The sequence below is a fragment of the Octopus sinensis genome, linkage group LG14, assembly GCF_006345805.1.
Source record: "Octopus sinensis linkage group LG14, ASM634580v1, whole genome shotgun sequence".
NCBI lineage: Eukaryota > Metazoa > Mollusca > Cephalopoda > Octopoda > Octopodidae > Octopus > Octopus sinensis.
In genome coordinates this window covers 65,415,308-65,440,059 of record NC_043010.1, presented here as the reverse complement: position 1 = coordinate 65,440,059, position 24,752 = coordinate 65,415,308, and the positions used below count along the sequence as shown (strand labels likewise).

At 36.0% G+C, this 24,752-nt stretch overlaps 2 protein-coding genes across 2 annotated transcripts in view; one reads left to right on the top strand and one right to left on the bottom strand.

Moving 5' to 3' along the window:
• Positions 1-24,752, bottom strand: part of LOC118766127 — a 61,633-nt gene that overhangs the window by 21,422 nt on the left and 15,459 nt on the right. The gene's annotated exons all lie outside the window — the stretch shown is intronic.
• Positions 10,080-24,752, top strand: part of LOC115219457 (growth hormone secretagogue receptor type 1-like) — a 73,670-nt gene continuing 58,997 nt past the window's right edge. The window contains exon 1 of the mRNA XM_036509417.1: positions 10,080-10,123. The gene's annotated coding sequence lies outside the window, so the exon portion shown is untranslated. The remainder of the gene's footprint in view (positions 10,124-24,752) is intronic.

Below are 24,752 nucleotides of genomic sequence, written 5' to 3'. Positions count from 1 at the left end.
ATATATATATATATATATATATATATGATGCTAATGCCTACATGCGTTTGGTTGTTTATGCTAATAGATTACATTTTTCTTTCCTTGTGTGTGTATGTGTATGCAAAAAAGAAAACTACATATGTTGAGGTGCATGTGCATGAATTTATTTGCATGTGTATACAGATATGTGCATAATTGATAGGGACATCCATAATGTACACTCGCGCAGGCAAACATGTACACAGGCGCGAATATGTAAGAATTTTGTAAATATACGTGTGGAGACAAATATGCTCACTATGTGTAGGGGCGTATGCATGTATATCAATGTACAGAGTTGTATATATTTGCATATGAATGTATATTTCTACACATACACACACACACATATACATATATGCATATATATATACATATATATATATATATATATATGTATACATACATATATATATATATGTGTGTGTGTGTGCAAACGCATACATACACATACATACATACATACATACATACATACATGCATACATACATACATATATATTTATATATATATACACATATATATATATATATATATATCAGGCGAAGCTATGTGCTAAGAAGCTTGGTTCCCAATCACACAGCTCCGGGTTCGGTCCCACTGCGTGGCACCTTGGGCAAGCGTTTTCTACTATAGTCTCGGTCCGACCGAAACCTTGTGAGTGGATCTGGGTAGATGGAAATTGAAAGAAGCCTGTCGTATATATATATGTATATATATATATATATATATATATATATATATATATATATATATAATATATATATATATATATATATGTATGTGCGTATTTGTGTGTCTGTGTTTGTCTTACCCACCATAATTGGCACACAATGTTGGTGTCCCCTTCACGTAGCGCTCAGGCAGAAGACACCGATAGAATAAGTTCTGGGCTTGTAAAGAATACGTCACGGGGTCAGGTTGTTCGACTAAAAGGCGGCGCTCGTGCATGACCCGCAGTCAAATGACTAAGACAAGTAAAAGAATATAAAAAAAAAATAATATACATAGGCGCAGGAGTGGCTGTGTGGTAAGTAGCTTGCTAACCAACCACATGGTTCCGGGTTCAGTCCCACTGCGTGGCACCTTGGGCAAGTGTCTTCTACTATAGCCCCGGGCCGACCAATGCATTGTGAGTGGATTTGGTAGACGGAAACTGAAAGAAGCCTGTTGTATATATGTATATATATATATGTATGTGTGTGTTTGTGTGCCTGTGTTTGTCCCCCTAGCATTGCTTGGCAACCGATGCTGGTGTGTTTATGTCCCCGTTACTTAGCGGTTCGGCAAAAGAGACCGACAGAATAATTACTGGGGTTACAAAAAGAATAAGTCCCGGGGTCGAGTTGCTCAATTAAAGGCGGTACTCCAGCATGGCCGCAGTCAAATGACTGAAACAAGAAAAAGAGTAAAAGAGCATATATATATATTCTTATATACCAAAGCACTTCCAAGTTCACGTTCATAGATATGCTTTCATCTATAGTTACCAACAGTGAGACTCACGAACACACTCAAACAGATGCGTGCGTGCGTGCATGTGTGTGCGGGTGTATGTGGGCATGTGCTTGTGTATGTGTGTGTGAATATTTGTGTGTATAAATAAGCATGGGTGTATGCGTATGTACACACGTTTGTCGCCATATGCACAAATATCCAAAGCACACATATATGCATTTATATATATATATATATATATATGCAGAGAGTGAGAGAGAGAAAGAGAAAGAGAGATAAGAGAAGGGAGAGAGAGGCGGAAGGAGAGAGAGAGGGAGGGAGAGAGAGAGGGAAAGAGAGAGGGAGAGAGAGAGAGATACGTACGTATATATATGAAATGGAACGTCTGTGTCTATATATATATATATACATACATATATATATACATACACACACACATACACACATATATATACACACATACACACAAACATATATATATGCATGTATATATGGTATATACATATATACATATATACATACATACATATATATACATATACATATATATATAGATATATAATATATATATATATACATACATACAGACACACACACATACACACTCACACACATACACACACACATATTTATCTGAATATATATTCACACATACATGCATTCATACATATATGTATATGAATATAACTCAACAGGGATTTTTGTAAACGGAGGCTGTCAATTGCTAGGATTAATCTATAGACACTTGCAGAGAATGCCTCGCCTATTTTCACTCAAAACCAGTTTTTACTTTCACTTTGATGTCATCTATGCCACACCCATCTTAGCTTTAATTTCTCACCTTTATTCCATCTCCCTCACTAACGCTTCCCAGAATCTCTTCTGCGCAGTTTTTGGCGAGGACACTCATAATTTACTAATATTCTCGTTATTTTTTTGTAGTGTTGCAGTTGTTTTTGTTGTTGTTGTTGTTGTTGTAACCCTTGGTCTGCCCTGATCAAGAAATTTCTCGATCAAGCCAGTGCCATTCATGCCCACCCTGTATTTCATTCTTAAGATTGCAGTGAAATTATATTGTATTCGTCCTCGGTTTTGCTTTTTTTTCTTCTGAAAAATGACGAATGTGGTTTGAAAGGAATCTTTCTAACATCTCGCACTTTGTATTCATTTTCATTGTGTCTTTTGTTTTCTGTTACAGCAACAAATGGAATTCCGTTTGTGGCTGTCTACAAGCAACAGAAGTCAAGTATTTCCCTTAATAATACTTTAAACATTATGAAAAAATGCGAAAGAGAACATGAGAACATATGATATTAGCCATAAAGACGTCTGGATGATGACGGTCTTGGTTAAAAAAACAAAAACAAAAAAAAACAAACTAAAACAGTAACGCGTATTTATTCAGTCCATGTCTTCCGTTGATTACAAAGCAGGCTTCTTTTCAGTGCTGCTTTCCTCAAGCGTGGAAGGGCGATTAAAGGTTACTCCAACATTATATGTTAATCATCTAGCCTATTAGATTACAGCATCTGACCGGGCATCTCATAGTAGCAGTCAAAACATAAATACTGATTTCAAGAAATCTTCTAAAAAAAAAAAAAAACTCGAAACAGTAGACTCCCGTGTTTGGATCTTGGAATATGCAAACTCTTGAAGATGTTATGCGAGACAGACAGTTTTTGTCTCGCGAGTTTTAAACAAATGCGAACATCGAGATCGCTGTTCTTAGAAAATCTTGTTTTTCAGGGGTAGGCCAAGTGGAAGAAATAATAGGTTATAATTTTTATAGGATAGATAAGGAAGATATTTAAGCTAGTTTACTTGGTGTTAGGTTTGCAATAAAAGCCACCATTGCTACACAGCTTCCATTACTTCCTCATGTTAAAGGGATTGTTATGTTCTGCGTTGGAATATTTTTGAGATCATCTTTGCCTTTCATCCTTTCGAGATTGATAAAATAAAATACCAGTACGTACTGGTATAGACTACCCCTCCCCAAAATTGCTGGCCTCGCGCTTAAAGTAAAAGCTCTTATGTCACTAACTGTAAATATAAAAGATGGTGGGTGTAACTTAGCATACGTAATAAGTTGCTATTGTCTGACAATGTTGCACAATGAACATGAAAACGACACATTTTGTGTTGATAATTTACGTTCTGCCGTCATAAAGTCAGTCATAAGGACGACTGACTTTATGACTGTCTGGTGACTTCAATGTTAGGCAAACATCTGACTCTAGCAATGGATTACATGTGCTTTTCTTTTTAATGAATTTGACGTCCAAAACCGTAAAGCAACAGAATATTATCTCGATCTGAGAATTTTTTTGCTGGTCTTAGAATCGTCTGAAAACTGGATAAAGGAAGATATTCTTTTCCCACTCGTTCATTTCATACAGCTTCTTGACTGTTGAATCAGACTTTGTTGCGATTCAAACTGCCTTTCAGAATTTCGTATTAAATAGTGAGATGAAAATATCAAATCTCCCAGATGTATAAATATTTTGTCACTCAAGGTTGTGAAGAAACGTGAGCTCTGAGATAAATTAGATGTAACTCTGACAATTATAAACAACGAAAAGTGCTGAAGAATCCTCCAGTGGCCCCAAAGCATCAACATATTTTGCTTCTTTTGAGATATTGCGGAATATTCAGTTTGCCCATCGTAAGTAAAAGGATTAGTTCGATAAGTAAAAAAGAACATTTAAATTTTAATTAAATTGAATGCATACGACAAACAAGAACTGGATATCAGAGGGGAAAAAGATTTCAAGCAAAAAGATATTCTTTGAGCAAATAATAATAATAATAATAATAATAATCATAATAATAAATAATAATAATAATAATAATAATAATAATATCGGTGCAAAAGTCTTTTAAAGATACAAACATAAGATGGGAGACTGGAAGCAAATGAGAGTCAATGTGCAGTAGATAGGAAAGACATTAATACATTCTATGATTGTTCTGAAAAAAAAAAAAATCAATGATAGCAGACTTCTGGTTCATATCCTGTCTTGACTACTGAAGGTACAAAACTGCTGACTGGAATAATTTCTATTTTACACTTCTGGAAGGAAACACTACCAGACAACTTTGGTTACTGTTTCATCAATCAACAAAGACATTCTTTCATCAGTTCCACAAAACGCCGAAATAGTAGAAATCTGACACAAACAAACCTTTGCTTAATGAACTCCATGCTACAGTAAAACAAACAGAGACTGGAAAATCTTTGGCTCCTTTAAAAATCTATAAAAATGGAAGCTGGTGATTGAGTCATAAACTTTTGAAATTTTTGTCACTATTCTGTCTCCATTGGCCGCACGAAATAAATTTTTAAATACAAATGTACTATACCGATTTGTGATATCTATCAGTAAAATCCTGGCCCGTCTTATCCTGAACAGATTGATTACTCAACCATCAGAAAACATTTACCATGAATCTTTATGTGACTTTAGGTCAGGCAGAGAAGCGACCGATTTGGCATAATCTATAGAAAAGATACGGGAGAGAATTCAGAAATTGTTCATTGTTTTATGAGCCTGATGAAAACATTCACTATCTCAAGGGTCTCTATGGAAAGTACTACAAAATTCAAGGTCCTTCATAATATATTAAATGTTATTAGTTCTTTTCATGAATTGAAGTTATGTCAGGTGAGTAATCAACTGGATGTTTCGATGTGAGTAATAATAGAAAACCCTATACGTTTTGCTCTTTATTTCTCACTTATGTTTGATAATGAAAGAGATTTGAATTTCGTATCAGTAGGGAATTGTTCAATCACAATAGATTCAAGACAATAACACTGAATAGGGCAACATTTATTGTTGATATGCTTTTTAATGTTGATACAGCACTTGTGAAACATCTTTCATAGAACCTCAATAAATTGTTAAATGCCTAACGTTTGCAGTTTAAGTCTATGGTTCCACCACATGACAACAGAAGCCAACCTTTAAATAAAGAATAAGAGTAAAACCATCCCATCATGTTTATATTCTTCCACAAAATTACATCAGGCAACGAGTAACCATAATTAAAAATAAATAAAATCTTTTTTCAGGTTCGGATTTTAGAATTAATACAATAAAAAATAATACAAATGTTGTGTAGGATGACGAGATTATAAATAGTTTATTCAAAACAAGTGAATAGCTTGGTAATTCTCATAATCGTTTGAAAGAAACGAAGTTTCTTAGAAGTTAAAACCTGATGCATATCGAACTGTAATTCTCTCTAATTAGAAATGATTTCTTTGTTATCCTTTTTCTATTTATTTATTTATTTATTTATTTATTTCATGGACACGACACCTGAACTCAGTATAAGTCTCTTATATAATAATGCGTTACTAGATCATGCGTGCAAAGTACTTATGTTTATGCTTTGAAAGTCGATAATTTCAACAAAGACGGCATTTCCGACAGTAAAGTTTTGCAAACGTGTATTTGATTTAGATGAAGGAGTAATATCATCTGGATGGAATGTTTCATATTCAAGTAACCAACTTCAGACCTCGTTACCGTTACAAACAGAAACAGAAACCGAATTTGTCAAATTCAAATATACCCACAACTGCATTGCAAATAGTGGAGAATAGTTTATTACAATGCATTAAAAGAGTTTGTGTTCAATGTTAAATATGATAGGAGAAAACGGAGGAGAGAGAACATGTGAAGTGAGTTTGTCATCAGTTTTTTTCACAGTTTTACAATGATTTTGGAGTTTTGCGTCTCTGAAAATCTAGAGCTGGTTTGAAATATGTCGGATGTGTCTGGTGATGACACATCCGACAGGTAGATCAATACAGACAGATATCAACCCAAAGCAGTACAGACTGTATCACCCTAAAGCAGTGGCCTCTCACCACCAGCCCCTTCAATCAGATATTTGCCCTCCGGTTTCAAACTCTCAATGAGAAAATGTAAAACGGCAGTAATTGATATTCACAATAAATTTACGTTAGTGACGAGTTCTCCTAACTTCAATTCATAAATACCTGACTATATATACACATACATACATACATACATACATACATACATATATACATACATACATACATACATGCATACATACATACATACATACATACATACATACATACATACATACATACATACACATACATACATACTTACATACATACAGACAGACAGACAGACAGACATATACATACAAAATGCATTCTGGAAATTTTGCGATGTTTCCAAGAGAGACATTTTTTTTCAATTTCAGAGAAGTCCTCTAACTTCAATGCACCTGTTGTAGTACTCCTGCCACATTGTGAAGCTGCATGGAAGCTTCCTAAAATAAATGCATCCAAGATCCTTGTAACGGATTCCTTCATCATCTTCTCGCTCAGTTTGGGCCGGAACCAAAAGCTGCCGGGAGCAAGATGTGGATTGTAGGGAGGGTAAGGGACAGTCGTGATGTCCATCTCTGTCAAGTAGTTGCTGATCTGGATTGAATTAAAAACTGCCGCATCGTCCTACTACAAGTGTTGTGGAATTTTGCAACGAAATCTTTTCCCGAGTCACACTCGAAACAGCAATAAAGTACTCTATGTTACTCGCCTGACAAAAGGAAATCCCGTGAATGTACATGATGCATTTGTGCCGATAAAAGGAATCATCGTGAACTTCCTGGTGGAATTGTTTTGTCTAGTTTCTTGTGTCAGCGAAAAACAGATTCTCAGCTCACTCAAGTAAATCCATAAACAGTTTGGAGGCATTTCAGACGTTTCTGCTGCGTTTTTGTCCAATGCTCTGTGTTTCTTTCAATTATTTTAAATATATCAAAGAATTTAGTAAAATTTCAGACGTTTCTGCTGCATTTTTGCCCAATGCTCTGTGTTTCTTTCAATTATTTTAAATATATCAAAGAATTTAGTAAAATTTCAGACGTTTCTGTTGCGTTTTTGCCCAATGCAATGTAGGCGCAGGAGTGGCTGTGTGGTAAGTAGCTTGCTAACCAGCCACATGGTTCCGGGTTCAGTCCCACTGCGCGGCATCTTGGGCAAGTGTCTTCTGCTATAGCCCCGGGCCAACCAATGCCTTGTGAGTGGATTTGGTAGACGGAAACTGAAAGAAGCCTGTCGTATATATGTATATATATATGTGTGTGTATATGTTTGTGTGTCTGTGTTTGTCTCTCTAGCATTGCTTGACAACCGATGCTGGTGTGTTTACGTCCCCCGTCACTTAGCGGTTCGGCAAAAGAGACCGATAGAATAAGTACTGGGCTTACAAAAGAATAAGTCCCGGGGTCAAGTTGCTCGATTAAAAGGCGGTGCTCCAGCATGGCCGCAGTCAAATGACTGAAACAAGTAAAGAGTAAGAGTAATGCTCTGTGTTTCTTTCAATTATTTTAAATATATCAAAGAATTTAGTAAAATTTCAGACGTTTCTGTTGCGTTTTTGCCCAATGCTCTGTGTTTCTTTCATTTATTTTAAATATATCAAAGAATTTAGTAAAATAACTTGATTATCATTAAGCTAGTGTTAGAAACATAAATTGTGACTGAAATCTGACGGAAGATTTTAATTCAAAACTTACGAAAATGAGACATTTGTATTACAGGGCCAGAGGCAGTTTCAGCTGGGTTGGTATCGAAAAGGGTAAGACAAGATTTTATTGCACAGCATACTTTCATATTATCTTCACGTCTCGACTGCATTCTGCAAGATCGTCAGCTGTGACGAGAAGTGTCTAGTAGGCTGTGTTCAAAATACTGTTACAGCCGCCTCTTTTAATCTAGAGTAAAAAGTTGGTAGATCAGCTTATACAATGTATTCTTTTCATTTTTTAAATTCTTTCACACGTTTCAGCCATTTGACTGCGGCCATGCTGGAGCACCGCGCAAAAGGTTTTTTTTTTTTTAGTCGAAGAAATAGACCCCAGGACTTATTCTTTGTAAGCCCAGTACATATTCTGTCGGTCATTTTTGCCGAACCGCTAAACTACGTGAACATAAACACACAAACATCGGTTGTCAAGCGATGGAGGGAGACAAACACAAAGACACACGTAAGTACATACACACATAGACACACACACACACACACACACACACACACACACACACACACACACACACACACACACATATATATATATATATACAATGGGTTTCTTTCAGTTTCCGTCGAGCAAATCTACTCGGCCCGAGACTATAGTAGAAGACACTTGTCCAATGTGCCACGCAGTGGGACTGAACCCGGAACCATGTAGTTGAGACAATAATCTAGGACGGCCATAACTGCCCCTCACCTAACAAAAAGTCTCAAATCTGTGTGTGTGTGTGTGTGTGTGTGTGTGTGTGTGTGTGTGTAAAACTTACGTTGCGTAAGCTGTAAGCTTGTATACCCGTTACGTTCTGCATTACTGAAAAAAAATTACTGAAATAATTACCCAGCAGAATAAAATAAATCCGTTCATAAAATCCACTGTCTTCAGCAGCCGTGCTCCAGTATGGCCCCAGTCAATGACAAAGGGGCAGCACATGTATGTATGTATGTATGTATGTATGTATCTACACATGAATATAGCTATATATGTATGTAACTAACTACCGACATACACACAAACACACATCTAAGTATATGCAAACTTGTGGCTATTTGGTGTTGCCCAGGAAAGAAATATATATATATATAAATTTAATTAGAGATAAAAACCACTATTAGGCAAATCAAACAGTGAAAATCATAAACCAAAACATAAAAATAAATATAATTAATATAATATACAAAATATATATAATATAAAATTTTAAATTTAAATTATTTAAATTAAAGATTTTTAATTTATATTTATAAATTTTATATCTTTTTATATATTTTTAAATTTTAAATTTATAAATTCTTAAACTTTTAATTTTTTAATTTTTTAATTTATTAATTTATTAATTTTTTTTATAACTATCAAAAAGTATTAAAATGTTTAATATAATATAATAAGTAAAACCATTATATATATATATACATATATGCATATATGTATATATAATAATAATATTAGGGAGCTTTATCTCTAATTTAATATATATGTATATATATGCTTACATATTTAAATATATGTACATACATAAAGGCATATATACACATACATACACACTAACACACACACACACACATATATATGTATATGAATTCCCCCCACATATTTATATATCTATGTACATACATGCATTTATATGTATTATATAAATGTATAAATATATATATATATATATATATATATATATATATATATATATATATATATATAAATGCATATATATATATATACATTTATATTATGTACAAATGCATTTATGTATGTACATACACACACGCACACACATACACATACACACACACACACACGGCATTCCTGATGCTGCTGTCCATCCTCATCTTCATGCTGCTGAATCAGTGCTCTTCTTTTCCCGAACTGCTGCAGTTGTTGATTTCTTTCACATTCGTGTTGTTGCTATTGCTGTTTCTTACTCTTTATTACTGTCATTGCACTTACACCGGTTGAAGATGTTGTTGTTGTTGTTGTTGTTGTTGCTTTTGTTTCGGTAGTTTGGTTGCTGCTGCTGCTGGCTGCTGTATTTTCGATGCTGTCACTGCTACTACTTCTCTCGTTGGGGCTGCTCCATATACTGTTGTTGTTGTTGCTGCAGTTGCTGTCACTTCTGCTGCTGTTGCTGTAACTGCAGCTGTCGCTGTTCGTCTTTCTCTGTCTGTCTGTTGCTGTTGTTGTTGTTGTTGCCATTGTTATTGTTGTTGCTGCTACTGTCGGTGCTTCCATCCCAACACAAATTGCCATTTCAATTTTGACGCCGTTCACTCCAAGTGTCATTTGAAGTTACCACCACAACGTATCACATAATTGCTTAAAACACAAAATATTAATCACAGAATTTCTCTTGACTAACTTATTTATTTGCACAACAGTGTTTAATACATTAAATATTCACCCCCAGAGTATCACACGATAAAAGTTTGTTGCAAACCCAAACACTCACCACAACCACAACTCAACACAGCTGCTTAGGACAAACATTTTGTTTTTCGGATCTTTGAAGAATTCGGAAACAAGGATTTTGCTGTGCTGTTCTATCCTGCTTCCCTAATTTCTGTAGAGCTACCATTATTATTATTATTATTATATTATTATTATTATTATTATTATTATTTATTATTATTATTGTTATTATTATTGTTTCTTGGGGGCGGGGTCATTGGTGTTTGTGTTGTTATTTTTTAAAACATTCAATATGATTTTTCTTTGACTATTCTATAGACTGTACTTAGGCAGTACGGTTTATGGAACTCTTGTTATAATTCATAACAGCCGAGGAGGAAGTTTCCAAAAGAAAAGAGAATTCAGAAAAATAATCAAAGAATCAGAATAGAAGACGATATACATTCACATACACACACACACATACTTTCACACACGTATCCTTAAACATTCATACAAACACACACACACACACACACACGCACACACACGCACACGCGCACGCCACACACACACACACACACAGACACACATACACATACACACTCAAGGTAGGTGAAACATTCTTTTAAATTTCTTGTTGTTTTCATTGCTGTGATATTATGTAGCCGTGCCTTATCTCCTTACGGGTTGTCGTTGTCATGACAACATTATCGAATATGCTTCCATGTCTTCTTTCCATTGGATCCGATTTGAGTGATGTTTGACTACTATTTCTAACGGACCAAACGACCCATTGGGCTTGATTTTGTTGCTCTTTTCGCTATTCTTGTTGATGCTGGTATCCAGATCAGATCCGATCCAGTAGATTTATCATCAAAGACGTCCCAGCTATTTCTCTATCTCGTCATCATTAAACAGGCTCATTCTATCTAGGACTACACATCAGTCCATGTTTAAGACAGTATGGTGTAATTTGAAGAAGATCTAGCTGCTATTTCTTACAGACCAATCCATCATTGTTAAGTCAGATTTTGTATTGTTGCTGTTGTTTAAACTTAGAGCAGAATTATAAGGAAAGGCTTTCTAGACATGTCCAACCTCTATTTTACCCCAGGCATCGTCTCAATAGAAATACGGGATCCAATATGACTTCTTTTAAAATGACAGTCTGAAATTTTTTGGAGATTTTACTATTAGTTCTCCTGGCCCCTGTTTATGTCAGATGTATCGTTGCTATTGTCGCAGGAAGTGATGATCTTGCTGTTATGTTCAGCATTGGTAACGTAGGTTATTGTTGTAGTTTAGTTCTTCAAGTCATCACCACGCCAACTTTTTACCAGCATACTATATCCTATACTACTTTAACTATTATAGTCGTCAGCACTGTCTTTCTTAAAACAGAAGGGCTTGATTTGATAAAGATTGGTTGCCATTCCTAGCAGTTCACGAGACTACAGATAGGCTCCCGTGTACGTTCATACTGATGTTAGATAGCGGTAAACTATATAACCCCCAAGTAAAGCCTGATCAAGCAGGTACGTGATATGTAGGTACTGAATCAAACTGCTCGATGGGATCCAACTGCCCCAGAGGTACGATACTTCTACTGAGTACAGGACCAACATCAAACTTTGACTCGTATCATTCAAAGTGCTATGCGATAATCTAGACTAATATTTCCTATATTCTTTAGTTACTGTACAGTTGTAGGCAATGTTCTAATGTTTTACAAGCGGTTCCTCTGGCATTAACAATGGTAGTGTGTACATTAATTTTGTTTATACCGCTGGTGATATATATATATATATATATATATATATATATATATATATGTATGTATGTATGTATGTATGTATGTGTGTGTGTGTGTGTGTGTATGTGTGTGTGTGTGTGTGTATGTATAGGCGCAGGCGTGGGTGTATCGTAAGAAGCTTGCTTCCTAACCACATGGTTCAAGGTTTAGGGTTCAGTCCCAGTGCGTGGCAGCTTGGGCAAGTGTCTTCTACTATAGCCTTGGGTTGACCAAATCCTTGTGTATGGATTTGGCAGACGGGAACTGAAAGAAGCCCGTCGTATATATGGATATATATATATATATATATCAATATCATAATCATCGTCGTCGTATAACGTCCATTTTCCATGCTGGCATGGGTTGGCCGTTTTGACTGAGAGCTGACAATCTAGAAGGCTGCACCAGGCTCCAGTCTGATCTGGCAAAGTTTCTATAGTTGGTTGCCCTTCCTAACGCCGTGTGTGTGAAAGTTGTGCGTGAGTTTATCCCCCCACCATCGCTTCACAACCGATGTTAGTGTGTTTAAATCCCCATAACATAGCGGTTCGGCAAAAGATACCGACAGAATAAGTACTAGGCGTACAAAGAATAATTCCTGGGGTCAATTTCTTTGTCTAAAGGCGGTGCTCCAGCATGATCGCAATCAGATGACTGAAACAAATAAATGAATCAAAGAATAAAAGTATATATATATATATATATATATATATGGTAGTATACACACACGCGTGCGCATATATATATATATATATATATATATATATATATATGTATACACACACACGCGTGCGCATATATATATATATATATATATATATATATATATATATATATGCCTTTAATAACAATAATCTTGTGTACATCAGTTTGAAATTACCATCGGATTTGTGTATATCTCTCACAATGTATATAACCCCCTTTCGTGCTCTGTGCATCTCGTTACAGCTTTAACTGTCATTAAGATTTTGGCGATAGAATTATCTTACAACTCTCTCTCAATGAAGAGTACAGTTTTGTGCTGATGTTGTTGTTATTGCCGTGCTCAATGTTATTGTTATAGTTTCGTTATTGGTCGACACACAGATAAAAGGACTCAATGCTACGACTATCTCGTCTTTCTCCAACAGCTCAATGTATCCAATATGACTTTATTCCATAAAGTTTTACTGTATCAATGCTTTTGCGTAATTTTGGACACTGTAAGACATGTCTTAAAAGAGATTCGGCTGCTATATCCAGCATGTATAGCTACCATGTAGAAGCTCCCTTAGCTGCAACTTGAGTTATGTTTGTTGTATAACTCCACGTTAGCATTCATCCTTATGGTAGCTAGACCTGTTCCGCTGAAAAGTATCGACCAACCCTTTTGTTTCGTTTCGGACAACGTATCTAGGAATAGATTATGCAATGTGTTCTACAGGCAAAGTATATAAAAGAGCAAAGGTTCTTCGCACGCTAAAGGCTGATAAGGCCTGTTACCAGGATTATGTGGTATGTATATTGTTCATCCTTGGACGGGGGACGAGTCGGGATCACTCATTTTTGCCAGCTGATTGAACTGGAGCAGCAGGAAATGAAGTGGTTTGCTCCTGAGCACAACTCATCGTCCGTTCTAGGAATCGAAACGAAAATATTAAACACGAAGCCGCGCGCCTCCACATTTATAAGAAAACCTTATCCAGTGTGTTTACCTGACATGGTGTTTCTAGACCTACATTGTGTAATACGTGCATCTGAGGTTGTATATCTTGGGTTGCGTCATCCAATCAGTACATCACACAGTGCAAGTAGGACTACATTATCAATTGTGCTCACCCGACAGGACTACATCATCTAACGTGTCTTTCCTGCATCGTGTGTCTAGGACTATATTATTTAATGTGTCCATCTGGCAGAGTGTATCTAGGACTTATTATCCAGTGTGTTCCCATGACATATTGTATCAATGTTTGTTTCCATTGTTTACGAGAATCGATGGAGTGAGAATATCCATACCGCTTCCACCGTCAGCTTGGTGCTGTTATCCTGTTTGCTACTGCGACGGTTTTTGTTGTAAATATTTTTTTGTTTTGTTGGATGATGGATTGATAGAACCGCTTAGGTTGCGAAATACTTCATAGTATTTTTTCCGCCCTATTTGCATTACGGGTTCAAATCCAAACCAGGTCAGCTTTGCTTTTCATCATTCGGGTTTGATATAATACTGAAATATTCAAGTACTTGCATCAATATAATCGAATAACCTCTTCCCTTTAGAACTACTGGTCTCGTACCTAATCTGGAAATCATTACTGGAAATCATTTAGACCCAGGACACCTAAGATCGAGGAAGTTTATAGTCGAGGACGTTCTCTCGTTGACTCTCTTTCCAGCTTGTCTTTGCATAACCAACACCACATCATCAAATACAAACCTGAACGCTTACAGAAGCTAGGTTGTGAAATAGAGGGATATTTTGTTGCTATCCCCTGCAGAATTAACTTACTTTGTGAATTTGTTATTCGTGCTGTTGCTGCTGTTGTTGTTGTTAAAGCAACAAGACGGCTAAGGGTGATTAGGTGATGGTCTAGGGCTTAGGGGCGGGAGATCCCAGACCTTGGAAAAAAACTTTGGCCGTCTTGTTGTAGTCGAGGGCTCTTCGTTGACACCCGACACCACTGGGAGGTGGCCCTCGAAGTCGCTGGAAATGGAGATCTCCAGGTCCAAATTCTTGAACAGCTGCTGTTGCTGTGGCAGTCGTTGATGTTATTAATTTATGTTTGTTATTAATATCGTTAGTAAGGCAGTGAGTTAACATTCTGAGTTCAAATTCTGCCACGGTTGACTTTACTTTTCATTCTTTCGGGGTCAATAGAATACATACCGGTCAAGTATTGAGGTCACTGTAGTCGACTTACCCCTGCCCTAAAAAATTGCTGGCCCTGTGCCAAGACTTGAAACCGTTATTAATATTGTTGGTAATATCTTCTTGGTTCGAGAAAATGTTATTGAACGTTGGACAAAATGCCCAGCAATAAGTTATTCAGTAACGGCCCTTTATGTTCTGAGCGCAAAGTTGTCATTTATTTACTCAGGTTAGATAAAATAAATCACCAGTAAATACATATCAGAGTTGACATTATCAGCTGTTCCCTCCTTCAAGCATTGTGCCCTAAGGCGGCGATCTGGCAGAAACGTTAGCACGCCGGGCGAAATACTTAGCACTATTTCGTCTGCCGTTACTTTCAGAGTTCAAATTCCGCCGAGGTCGACTTTGCCTTTCATCCTTTCGGAGTCGATTAAATAAGTACCAGTTATGCACTGGGTTCGATATAATCGACTTAATCCGTTTGTCTTCCTTGTTTGTCCACTCTGTGTTCAGCCCCTTGTGGGTAGTAAAGAAATAGCTATTTCGTGTGTCTCTACGTTCTGAATTCAAATTCCGCCGAGGTCGACTTTGCCTTTCATCCTTTCGGGGTCGATAAATTAAGTACTAGTTGCGTACTGGGATCGATCTAATCGGCTGGTCCCTTCCCCCAAAATTTCGGGCCTTGCGTCTAGAGTAGAAAAGAATAAAAAGTCTTGTACCCATGTGATTATATTCAATATCGTTTTTGATAAAGTTGCCACAGGTCTCGAAGTTTGAGTTTTTAATGTTGCTGCTGTTTAGTCCCAGGTGAGTCCATACTCACCTGGGACTAATGAGCAGACCATGCCATTCTTTTATTTTATTTCCGACAGCACATCAAGGACTATATTAACCACTGGTTCTTTTCGTATTATTTGAGGAAGATTTAACAGACATTTCATACTGGTCGAGTGGTCACATGGGGACCCTACTTGTTACATATATCTTCTTAAAGTTGATGTTGCTGTTGCAATGCCTGTTGTTAATGTTATTATTGTTAGTATTATCGCCAGTGTTGCTGCTATTTTTGTTGTTGGTAATGTTGTGAGTGTTGTTAATGTTGTATTTTATTAGTACTGTTGTGAGGGTTCTTGTTATTGTTAATATTGTTGTCAGTGTCGTTGTTCATAGTACTGTTGTGCGCCTATTGTGAACGATGTTGTTGCTGTTAGTATTGTTGTTATTGTTAGCATCGTTGCTCGCGTTGTTTATGAGAGTTGCTGTTCGTTGTTGAAGCTGCAGCAAAACACAACTTCCACGTTCCTCTTCTTGTCCTTGCTCCCATTTAATGAATTTTCAATCGTTTAATACTGGTTTCAAATTTCGGCACAAGGCCAGCAATTCGGAGGAGGGGATACGTCGAATACATCGACCCCAGAACCTATTCTTTGTAAGCCTAGTACTTATTCTATCGGTCTCTTTAGCCAAGTCGCTTACTTACGGGTATATAAACACGCCAGCATCGGTTGTCAAGCGACGGAGAGGGAGACAAACATAAACACACAATTATATATATATATATATATATATATATAATATATATATATATATATACGACAGGCATCTTTCAGTTTCTGTCTACCAAATCCAGTCACAAGGCTTTGGTCGGCCCGAGGCTATAGCAGAAGACACTTGCCCAAGTGCTACACAGTAAGGAACGAACTCGGAACCACGTGGTTGGTAAGCAAGCTTCCTACGCATATATATATATATATATATATATATATATATATATATCTAGGGGGAGAATTCACAAAAAAAACAAACAAACGAAAGCAAGTGGTGTAGGCAACAAACAGATGTATTAGTATTACGCTCGGGCAGTGAAAAAGTCTTTAACGTTTCGAGCCTACGCTCTTCCACAGAAAGGAACACAGGAAGAAACAAGGAGAGAAAATAAAGAATGTGTAGTGGCTAGTGAACTATCATGGCGATCTATACGCATATATGTGTATATTGATGTGTTGAGTGTCCAGAGGCTACAGAGATCCGTACCATGTTTTCGTTCCGTTAATGCGAAGCACTTCATCTCTTACACACGAAGAGACAGTCTTAAACACTTCAAGAATAAAACTGCCTTTATGCGTTCCGAATATAAATATGTGTGCGCGCGCACGCGCGTGGTGTGCATGTATGTGTTTGTGTGTGTGTGTTTGTGTGTGTGTGTGCGTATTTTGTGGACTTTTGAGAGAACATAAAATAATTATGGCAATAATGATGATAATAATAAAACAAGTACTACTGCATCACTACTACTTTCTACCATGACCACCACTAACAACAACAATAATAGATGAGACGGTAATGATGTTGGCAGTGTTACGTATATTAACATTGATTTGATTGAAATCTAAAATTTCTGGAAAATTGTAGGAATAGTAGCAATAGAATTCAATGAAAAGAGGAAGGTTATTGACAACATTCTTCAATATAGCCACACAATTATTTCTTTAATTGCGGTCAAAATAAGGAAATCTTGACGTGCCCACCATACCGAGACGACTAAGGCGCTCACCAATTGCCGAAAATATTTCAATGAATAAAGCGGGATAACTGCTAACCAATTTGGCACATCTACTAAACCATGACATCTAAGCCACATACTGATTGATCGAAATACAGCTAATACTTAGTTGTGCACTCATTAAACAATGATATCTTAGCTGGTTACTGATTGGTCAAAACACAGTTCGTAAGATTCAGTCTGCTGGAGCCAATCGGAAGTTATTTAAAGGTCAAGTGAATCATTTCACTAGCGTTGTCAATTGTGGAACACGACTGTCACAACTACTGCATAAACCTGATGATTGCGTAACGCACGAAAGTACTAGTTTTATCACGACAAATATATATTCTGTTATAATATAATTGTGAAATTGTAAATAATAAAACATGGAAATCAAATTAGGTTGGAATTTCATTGGTTAATATATGCTTTTATGCACAATCAGGCAAACCCTGGTGCGAAACTGTTTGACTCTCTGGTCGATAACTGATGATGAGCTGGGGACCTTTTGTGTCTGTTTTTCGTTTACGCATTTACTTACTATACGTTTTTAACTTATATATATATATATATATATATATATATATATATCAGAATCATGGATAAGAAGCATTTCTACCCAATCTACACAACACTTTCCTTGGATAATGGAACTGCAACTGAAACACCTAACATATATTTTTACTTTATTTTTATTCTTTTATTTACCTTTATACTTCCTATATCAATCCTTTTCCAAAATAACTCCTTATATTGAACTTTACTACTTCTCTCATATCGCCCCTGATGAAGGGATATTCCTAATATCTCGGAAACAGCTGTAAGACTACCTTTCTCTTTATAAATGTTCTATAAATTCTACACAGCCTTAGTTTTGTTGTCTCATTTTTTAAAACACACACACATATGTATGCATGTACGTATGTCTGTATACACACACACACACACACACACACACACATACATGTGCGTATGTGTGTGTGTATCCATGTTTAAGGATTGGAACGGGGTCAGACAAAAATACATGTCTAATGAAATTCATAGTTTCAATAAACTTGGGGAAGAATGAAAAAAAATTATGGATGTAAATTCTATCGTAAAGGCTATGGCAATAACAAATGTCACTTCTTATTTGCGAAGGTGTGATACTTGTCAGCTTGGGAACCATGGCTTTTATAGAGGTTTTCTTCCTCTTTCTCTCTCTCTCTTTCTCTTCCTCTTTATCTCTTTCTCTCTCTTTCACACAACCTCTCTTTTTTCTCTTTCACGCTTTCACTTTCTCCTAAGTGTATTTTGCTGCTTCACTCTGTTCAGGCAATTATTAATTTTCTAGAATTCTTAGTCATTGATATCTAGCATCATTGTTGTCAGTCTGAACACGGCGAGCTACCAGAATCGTTAGCGCGCCGGATCAAAATGCTTTGCGGCATTTCGTCCGTCCTTACGTGTTGAGAGCAAATTTCAACAAGGTCGACTTTGCCTTTCATTCCTTTGGAATCGATAAAATAAGTACCAATCACGCACTGAGGTTGATGAATAGACTTATCCCTCCCTTAGAATTGCTGGCTTTGAGCCAAAATTTGAAATCATTATTATTATTCAGTCTGTTACATCCCCAAATTGTAAAACTGGATCCGTTAAACACAACAGATACGATACATACTGTATATATATATATATATATATATATATATATATATATATATATATATATATATATATATATATGTATGTGTGTGTGTGGTGTGTATGTGTGTGTGAAAAATACAAAATGGGACAAGAACGCCCGTCCTTGTTTTCTTTTTATCGTCTAGCTAGATGTTTTGTTGTCCCTTTCTTTATGACCTGTCCGGATGTTTTGCGTTCTTATCCCATTTTGTATATATGTATTTTGTCTGTGTCCCCTTCTGTAAAGAGCGTAGGCTCGAAACGTAAAAGACTTTTCCTATTCCCGAGCTTTATACTAATACATCTGTTTGTTTTGTACACCACCTGTCTTCGTCTTTTGTGTTTTTTCGTAACCTCTCCCTATATATATATATATATATATATATATATATATATATATATATAATATATATATATATATGTATGTATATAATATGTATGTATGTATGTATGTATGTATGTATGTATGCGTGTATGTATTATCTCAAGGACTTGACATTTGCCGTTGCTAGATAGATATGAACAGTTTTTGTTTGTTAATCTGACTTAACTTACTGCAAGTTTTTACGTTTTATTTTTTCCAAGTGATTTTGTATTATTTCTGTTGCCAAGTAGATGCTAGTTTAACGTTGGAATCCTTTAGCTTATAGAAAGCGTGGGACATTTGAGATTCTATTTATTGATAATTTTAATGGTATGACTCACGGAAATACTTTCTTAATATATTTTCTAGTAATTCTAAACTGATTTTCAACATAAAAAGAAACAATTCTGAGAGAAACATTTTGTTTATTAAGATCTCTGGAGTACACAACTTTTCTTGCTCTGCAGTTCTCCGATGAAAAGATGTTTTCTTGACTCAACATGCAGCTGATCATGAGACAAACACTTTATTTGCCAGTTCAACTCCAGCAACCGTGAGAGTCTCTCCCTCGCTCTTATTGATGGCCATGTTAAAGAGACTGTAACCACGAATCTGTCCACGGCTGGTTCTTAAACATCTATAATGGGATCTGTGTACAAATTGTAAATTACAATCTTTTCTACTTTAGGTACAAGGCCCGAAATTTTGGGGGAGGAGGCCAGTCGATTAGATCGACTCCATTACGCAAATGGTACTTAATTTATCGACCCCGAAAGGTTGAAAGGCAAGGTCGACCTCGGCAGAATTTGAACTCAGAATGTAAAGACAGAATGAAATTATAAATTGTAAATTACAATGTCAATAAAATACTAACAGCCTTGTCACATTTTGTATCACACTGAATCTCTCTGAGAACTACGTTGAGGGTACGTGTGTCTCAAAGGGTACGTGTGTCTCAAAGGGTACGTGTGTCTTTGAGACACACGTACACTCAACGTGGTTCTCAGATTTGGAGTACTCAGCCACTTGTACGTTAATTTCACGAGCAGGCTGTTATTTTGTTCGGATTAGCAGGAACCCTTAATGTCGTAACTGACGGATTGCCACTTTCAAGAAGTGGTGCGTAAGGGTTAAATCCAGGAATATTCTAACAGAAGGAGAATAATTATTCTGAAGGATGCTTTTTCCAAAGTTACATGATGCTAAAGTCTGTTACAAATTTGTTGAGGAATTGTTCTGTAGGTTGGAACTGACGAGGTGTTTGCATGTCTAAATAGATTTTCAATTTGTAGCTTTTCCTAATGATCCTTTGATAACAGGAATTGGATCGCCTTCAAGGGAAACTCATTCAGTTGAAGTTCTTCAAACTGTTTAATCGAAGATGTTACGGCACTTTAGCTGAGATTATTACATATCAATAGCATGGCTCTTATCAACACCATATATTGAACTGTCATTAATACGCTAATACGATTAAAGGAATGCGGTAACTTTATATTGAAATATGTTATGTACGTGTATACGTATGTAGCGTATATATATATATATATATATATATATATATATGTGTGTGTGTGTGTGTGTGTGTGTGTGTGTGCGTGTGTGTGTGTGTGTGCGCGCGTACGTATATACACACAAAAATGAATAACGATACTCATACATAAAATTATACACACTTACGCACATGCACACACGCACATATATGAAGTAGGTTTCAATAGGAATTAAGAGATTTCTTAACGGAGAAATCAAATTATTATTATTATTATTATTATTATTATTATTATTATTATTATTATTATTATTATTATTATTATTATTTTCATCTTCTTTTAATTCCGTTTCCATTTGTTTCCGAGTGTCTTCTTGACACATAGGGCAGAGAAACTCATTGTATAAACTGGTAGGCAATTAAGATAAAGACCCTAGATTGTTCCTTTACAAAGTGATGTGATAGAGTAGAAGGGGAAGAAAGACAAAATAAAAAAAAAATGTAGGCAAAGAAAATCAAAGGGGAAAAAAGGAAAGAAAATTCACAGCGATAATGATCCTTTCAATACGTGTGACGAACCAGTCGAAACAATCTTTTGCACTTCTTGCACGGATGGTAAGCCAAGGATCATTCTTAAATAATTTTCAGTTCCTTTGTTGATCATTCCATGTGCTCCTACAATAATTTCGATTTCAATTGGGAAATCTATAATTTTTTCTGAGCTTATCAAGCTCAGATCTTGAGCAGCCAAGATAAAGCTTTCACTCTCTGCCTTTAGTCCTGAGCTCCGTATTCAGTGACGGGTGTGCTTCTGGTCCACATCAGCTTGCTTGCAACGGACCACATATTTGCCATAGAGAGGTTTTGTTCCCAATTGTTCAAACGCATTTTGCTTTGCTATTGATTTCACCTACTTTGCAACTACAGTTGCTGCACTTCCTTTATGCTGTTCAACCTGTGTATTATGCATAAACTCAGTAGCAAATTTTTTGCTCTCCTTCATAACAGAATGAAGCTTCTTACGTTGCTCCTAGTTTTCAACGAGATTTAGCATTTAGTCATTAGATGTTTCAAGATATTGTGCCAGTCTAATTGTTGTGGCTTTGTAAGAGACTTCAAATTGGATCAAGCCTCGACCTCCTTGAGCTCTGGGTAGGTTAAGATGACCTGTATATGCCTATGGGTGGTGCATTTTATTGCAAGTCAGCAGTTTACATATTTTCCTGTCAATCGTCCTTATTTCGCTCATATTCCCTTTCAACACATTGAAACTGTAATTAACAACCGGATCTACTAAGTAATTTATAGGTAACAGGAAACGAAAGAAGCGTCACACATTTTCAGTCAGCAGAGATCAAATTTGCTTACTACTACTAGCGATCAATGAGAGCGCTGAACTTGGCCTTGGGAAGAACCAACGCCTCTTGATCTGTTCTAATTACTGATAGAAATAATAATAATAATAATAATAATAATAATAATAATAATAATAATAATAATAATAATAATAATAATAATAATAATAATAATAATAATAATAATAATAATAATATATATATATGCACACACTCACACACACGCGCGCACACACATGCAGATATTTACATAACTGAATTTTTCTTTTCTTCCAATAGGTTTTGCTGTGGTATACAGTTTTCGTAATTGCTCAGCTTGCGTATACTGGCAGTTGCTAATCTTAATTTTTTATCATGCGTTCAATAGTGTTGTTGTAATAAAATGTATGCTAACATTGTCAGGGAGAAATTAAGGGAAAAATTTTCGGAGAAAATTTTAGATACTAAATTTTTAAACTTTTCTGAAGATGATCGTTTGCATGTCCGACCAGAGAAAACTGTAGTGTTCTTGCAATAAAAAGGATGTTACATTTTCGAATACTCAGGGAGAAAGGAAAGGATAGATGTCCACAGAAATTTGTAGATATTAGCGTTTAAAAATTTCTAAAGATGATCATTTGTGTGTTCGGCCAGAAAAACCTGTATATACGCAAGTTTTTAAACCTATTTTGAAGGAAAATTAAAATACAAGAAATTGTAGATATTCCAGGTTTTGGCAGTTATTTTTCAGTTGTTCTGCTGGGTTGTATTAGTGTTTCTAGGTCTTCGGCTGCTGACTGGTTAGGGCAGAGAAGAATACGTCCAGCCGCTTTCAAGGCTAGCACTCCTTATTATTATTATTATTATTATTATTATTATTATTATTATTATTATTATTATTATTATTATTATTATTAAATTATTATTATTATTATTATTATTATTATTATTATTATTATTATTATTATTATCATCTATACTCAACAGATTAGACTGTTGGAAAAGAAAAAGAATCATAAAATCGGGCTACAACAAGTAATCCTAGATGCACATATGTGTGTGTGTATGAGTCTGTGTGTGTGTGTGTGTGTGTGTGTGTGTGTGTGTGTGTGTGTGTGTGCGCGTGTGTGTGTGTATGTCTGTGCTTGGCTACACGCACACATACATCCTGTCTTTGTCTGCGTATGAGTCTGTAATCTGACATCGATAGTTTTCATACATACGTTAAATCTTAAGGAGGTCTTGCAGATTTCTTAGCCCCAGATATCGTGATCATTTGTAACGTATGAATTAAGGATTTGCATCGTCTCCCCCAAGATCCCAACTACAGCCATATTTTGCTCTAGACGTGTTAGCATGTATCTTCTGGCTCCAGTAATAGTTGGTATGAAGCTGAAAGTGTTTCTTGGGTCCATAGATATCCTCTTTCTCTTGTATTTTTCTTACCACATTCGTGTCCAGAAGGCAGCTAATTTCCACAACAGAACATATCTTTGTGGTTCTATACAACACTTTCTGGGCGGTTATGTTTTAACTTGGTCTGTTTAAGTTCCACCAATATTCTTTTGATCTATCGTTCTCAATATCGTCAAATTCGTTTCTATCTATCTTCTCTTTTGTTATTCTGTTCCAGACCGTTTGGTCACCGCATTTTGCCTCATGGGAAGATTAGATCAGGAAGACAATCTTTCGCAATTGTCAGTAATGTGGTCGATGTCTTCAGTCTGTCAACGTTTTCTGTCTTTTTATGATGTAGATACTTGGGGCGGCGATCGCTTATTCCTGGATTGGATGGATTGTATGGGTGTAACCCTGAAAGTGGGATGCCATAATCTTGTTGGTACTCCAGCATGATCAATCCCTTCTATCGCTTGTGTTTTTCGGGCCAAGTATCCACGTATGATCTTCTCAATGACCCGCTCCATTTTTTCTGTTGTTCTCGAACATCAGACATACATCATATATTTATTACCCCCTCTTTGCGTTCTGAGTTCGAATGCCAGTGAAGTTACCACTATCAATAAGTAGCAGTTATTGCTGTTGCTCTGGTTGTTGAGAAGATCAGATGTGATAGAGCAGATCTACAATGTTATAAGCTCTAACCGCAACCAAAGTGTATATTTTCAGGCATAGAACATATATTTACATTATTTACATTGGACAAAAATGTTTCGGCGGATTTACTCTCCAACCTTCATTACGCTATATGCCCGTGGGCAATATAGAGTGAATTTTAGGGTTTATAAACCTAATATT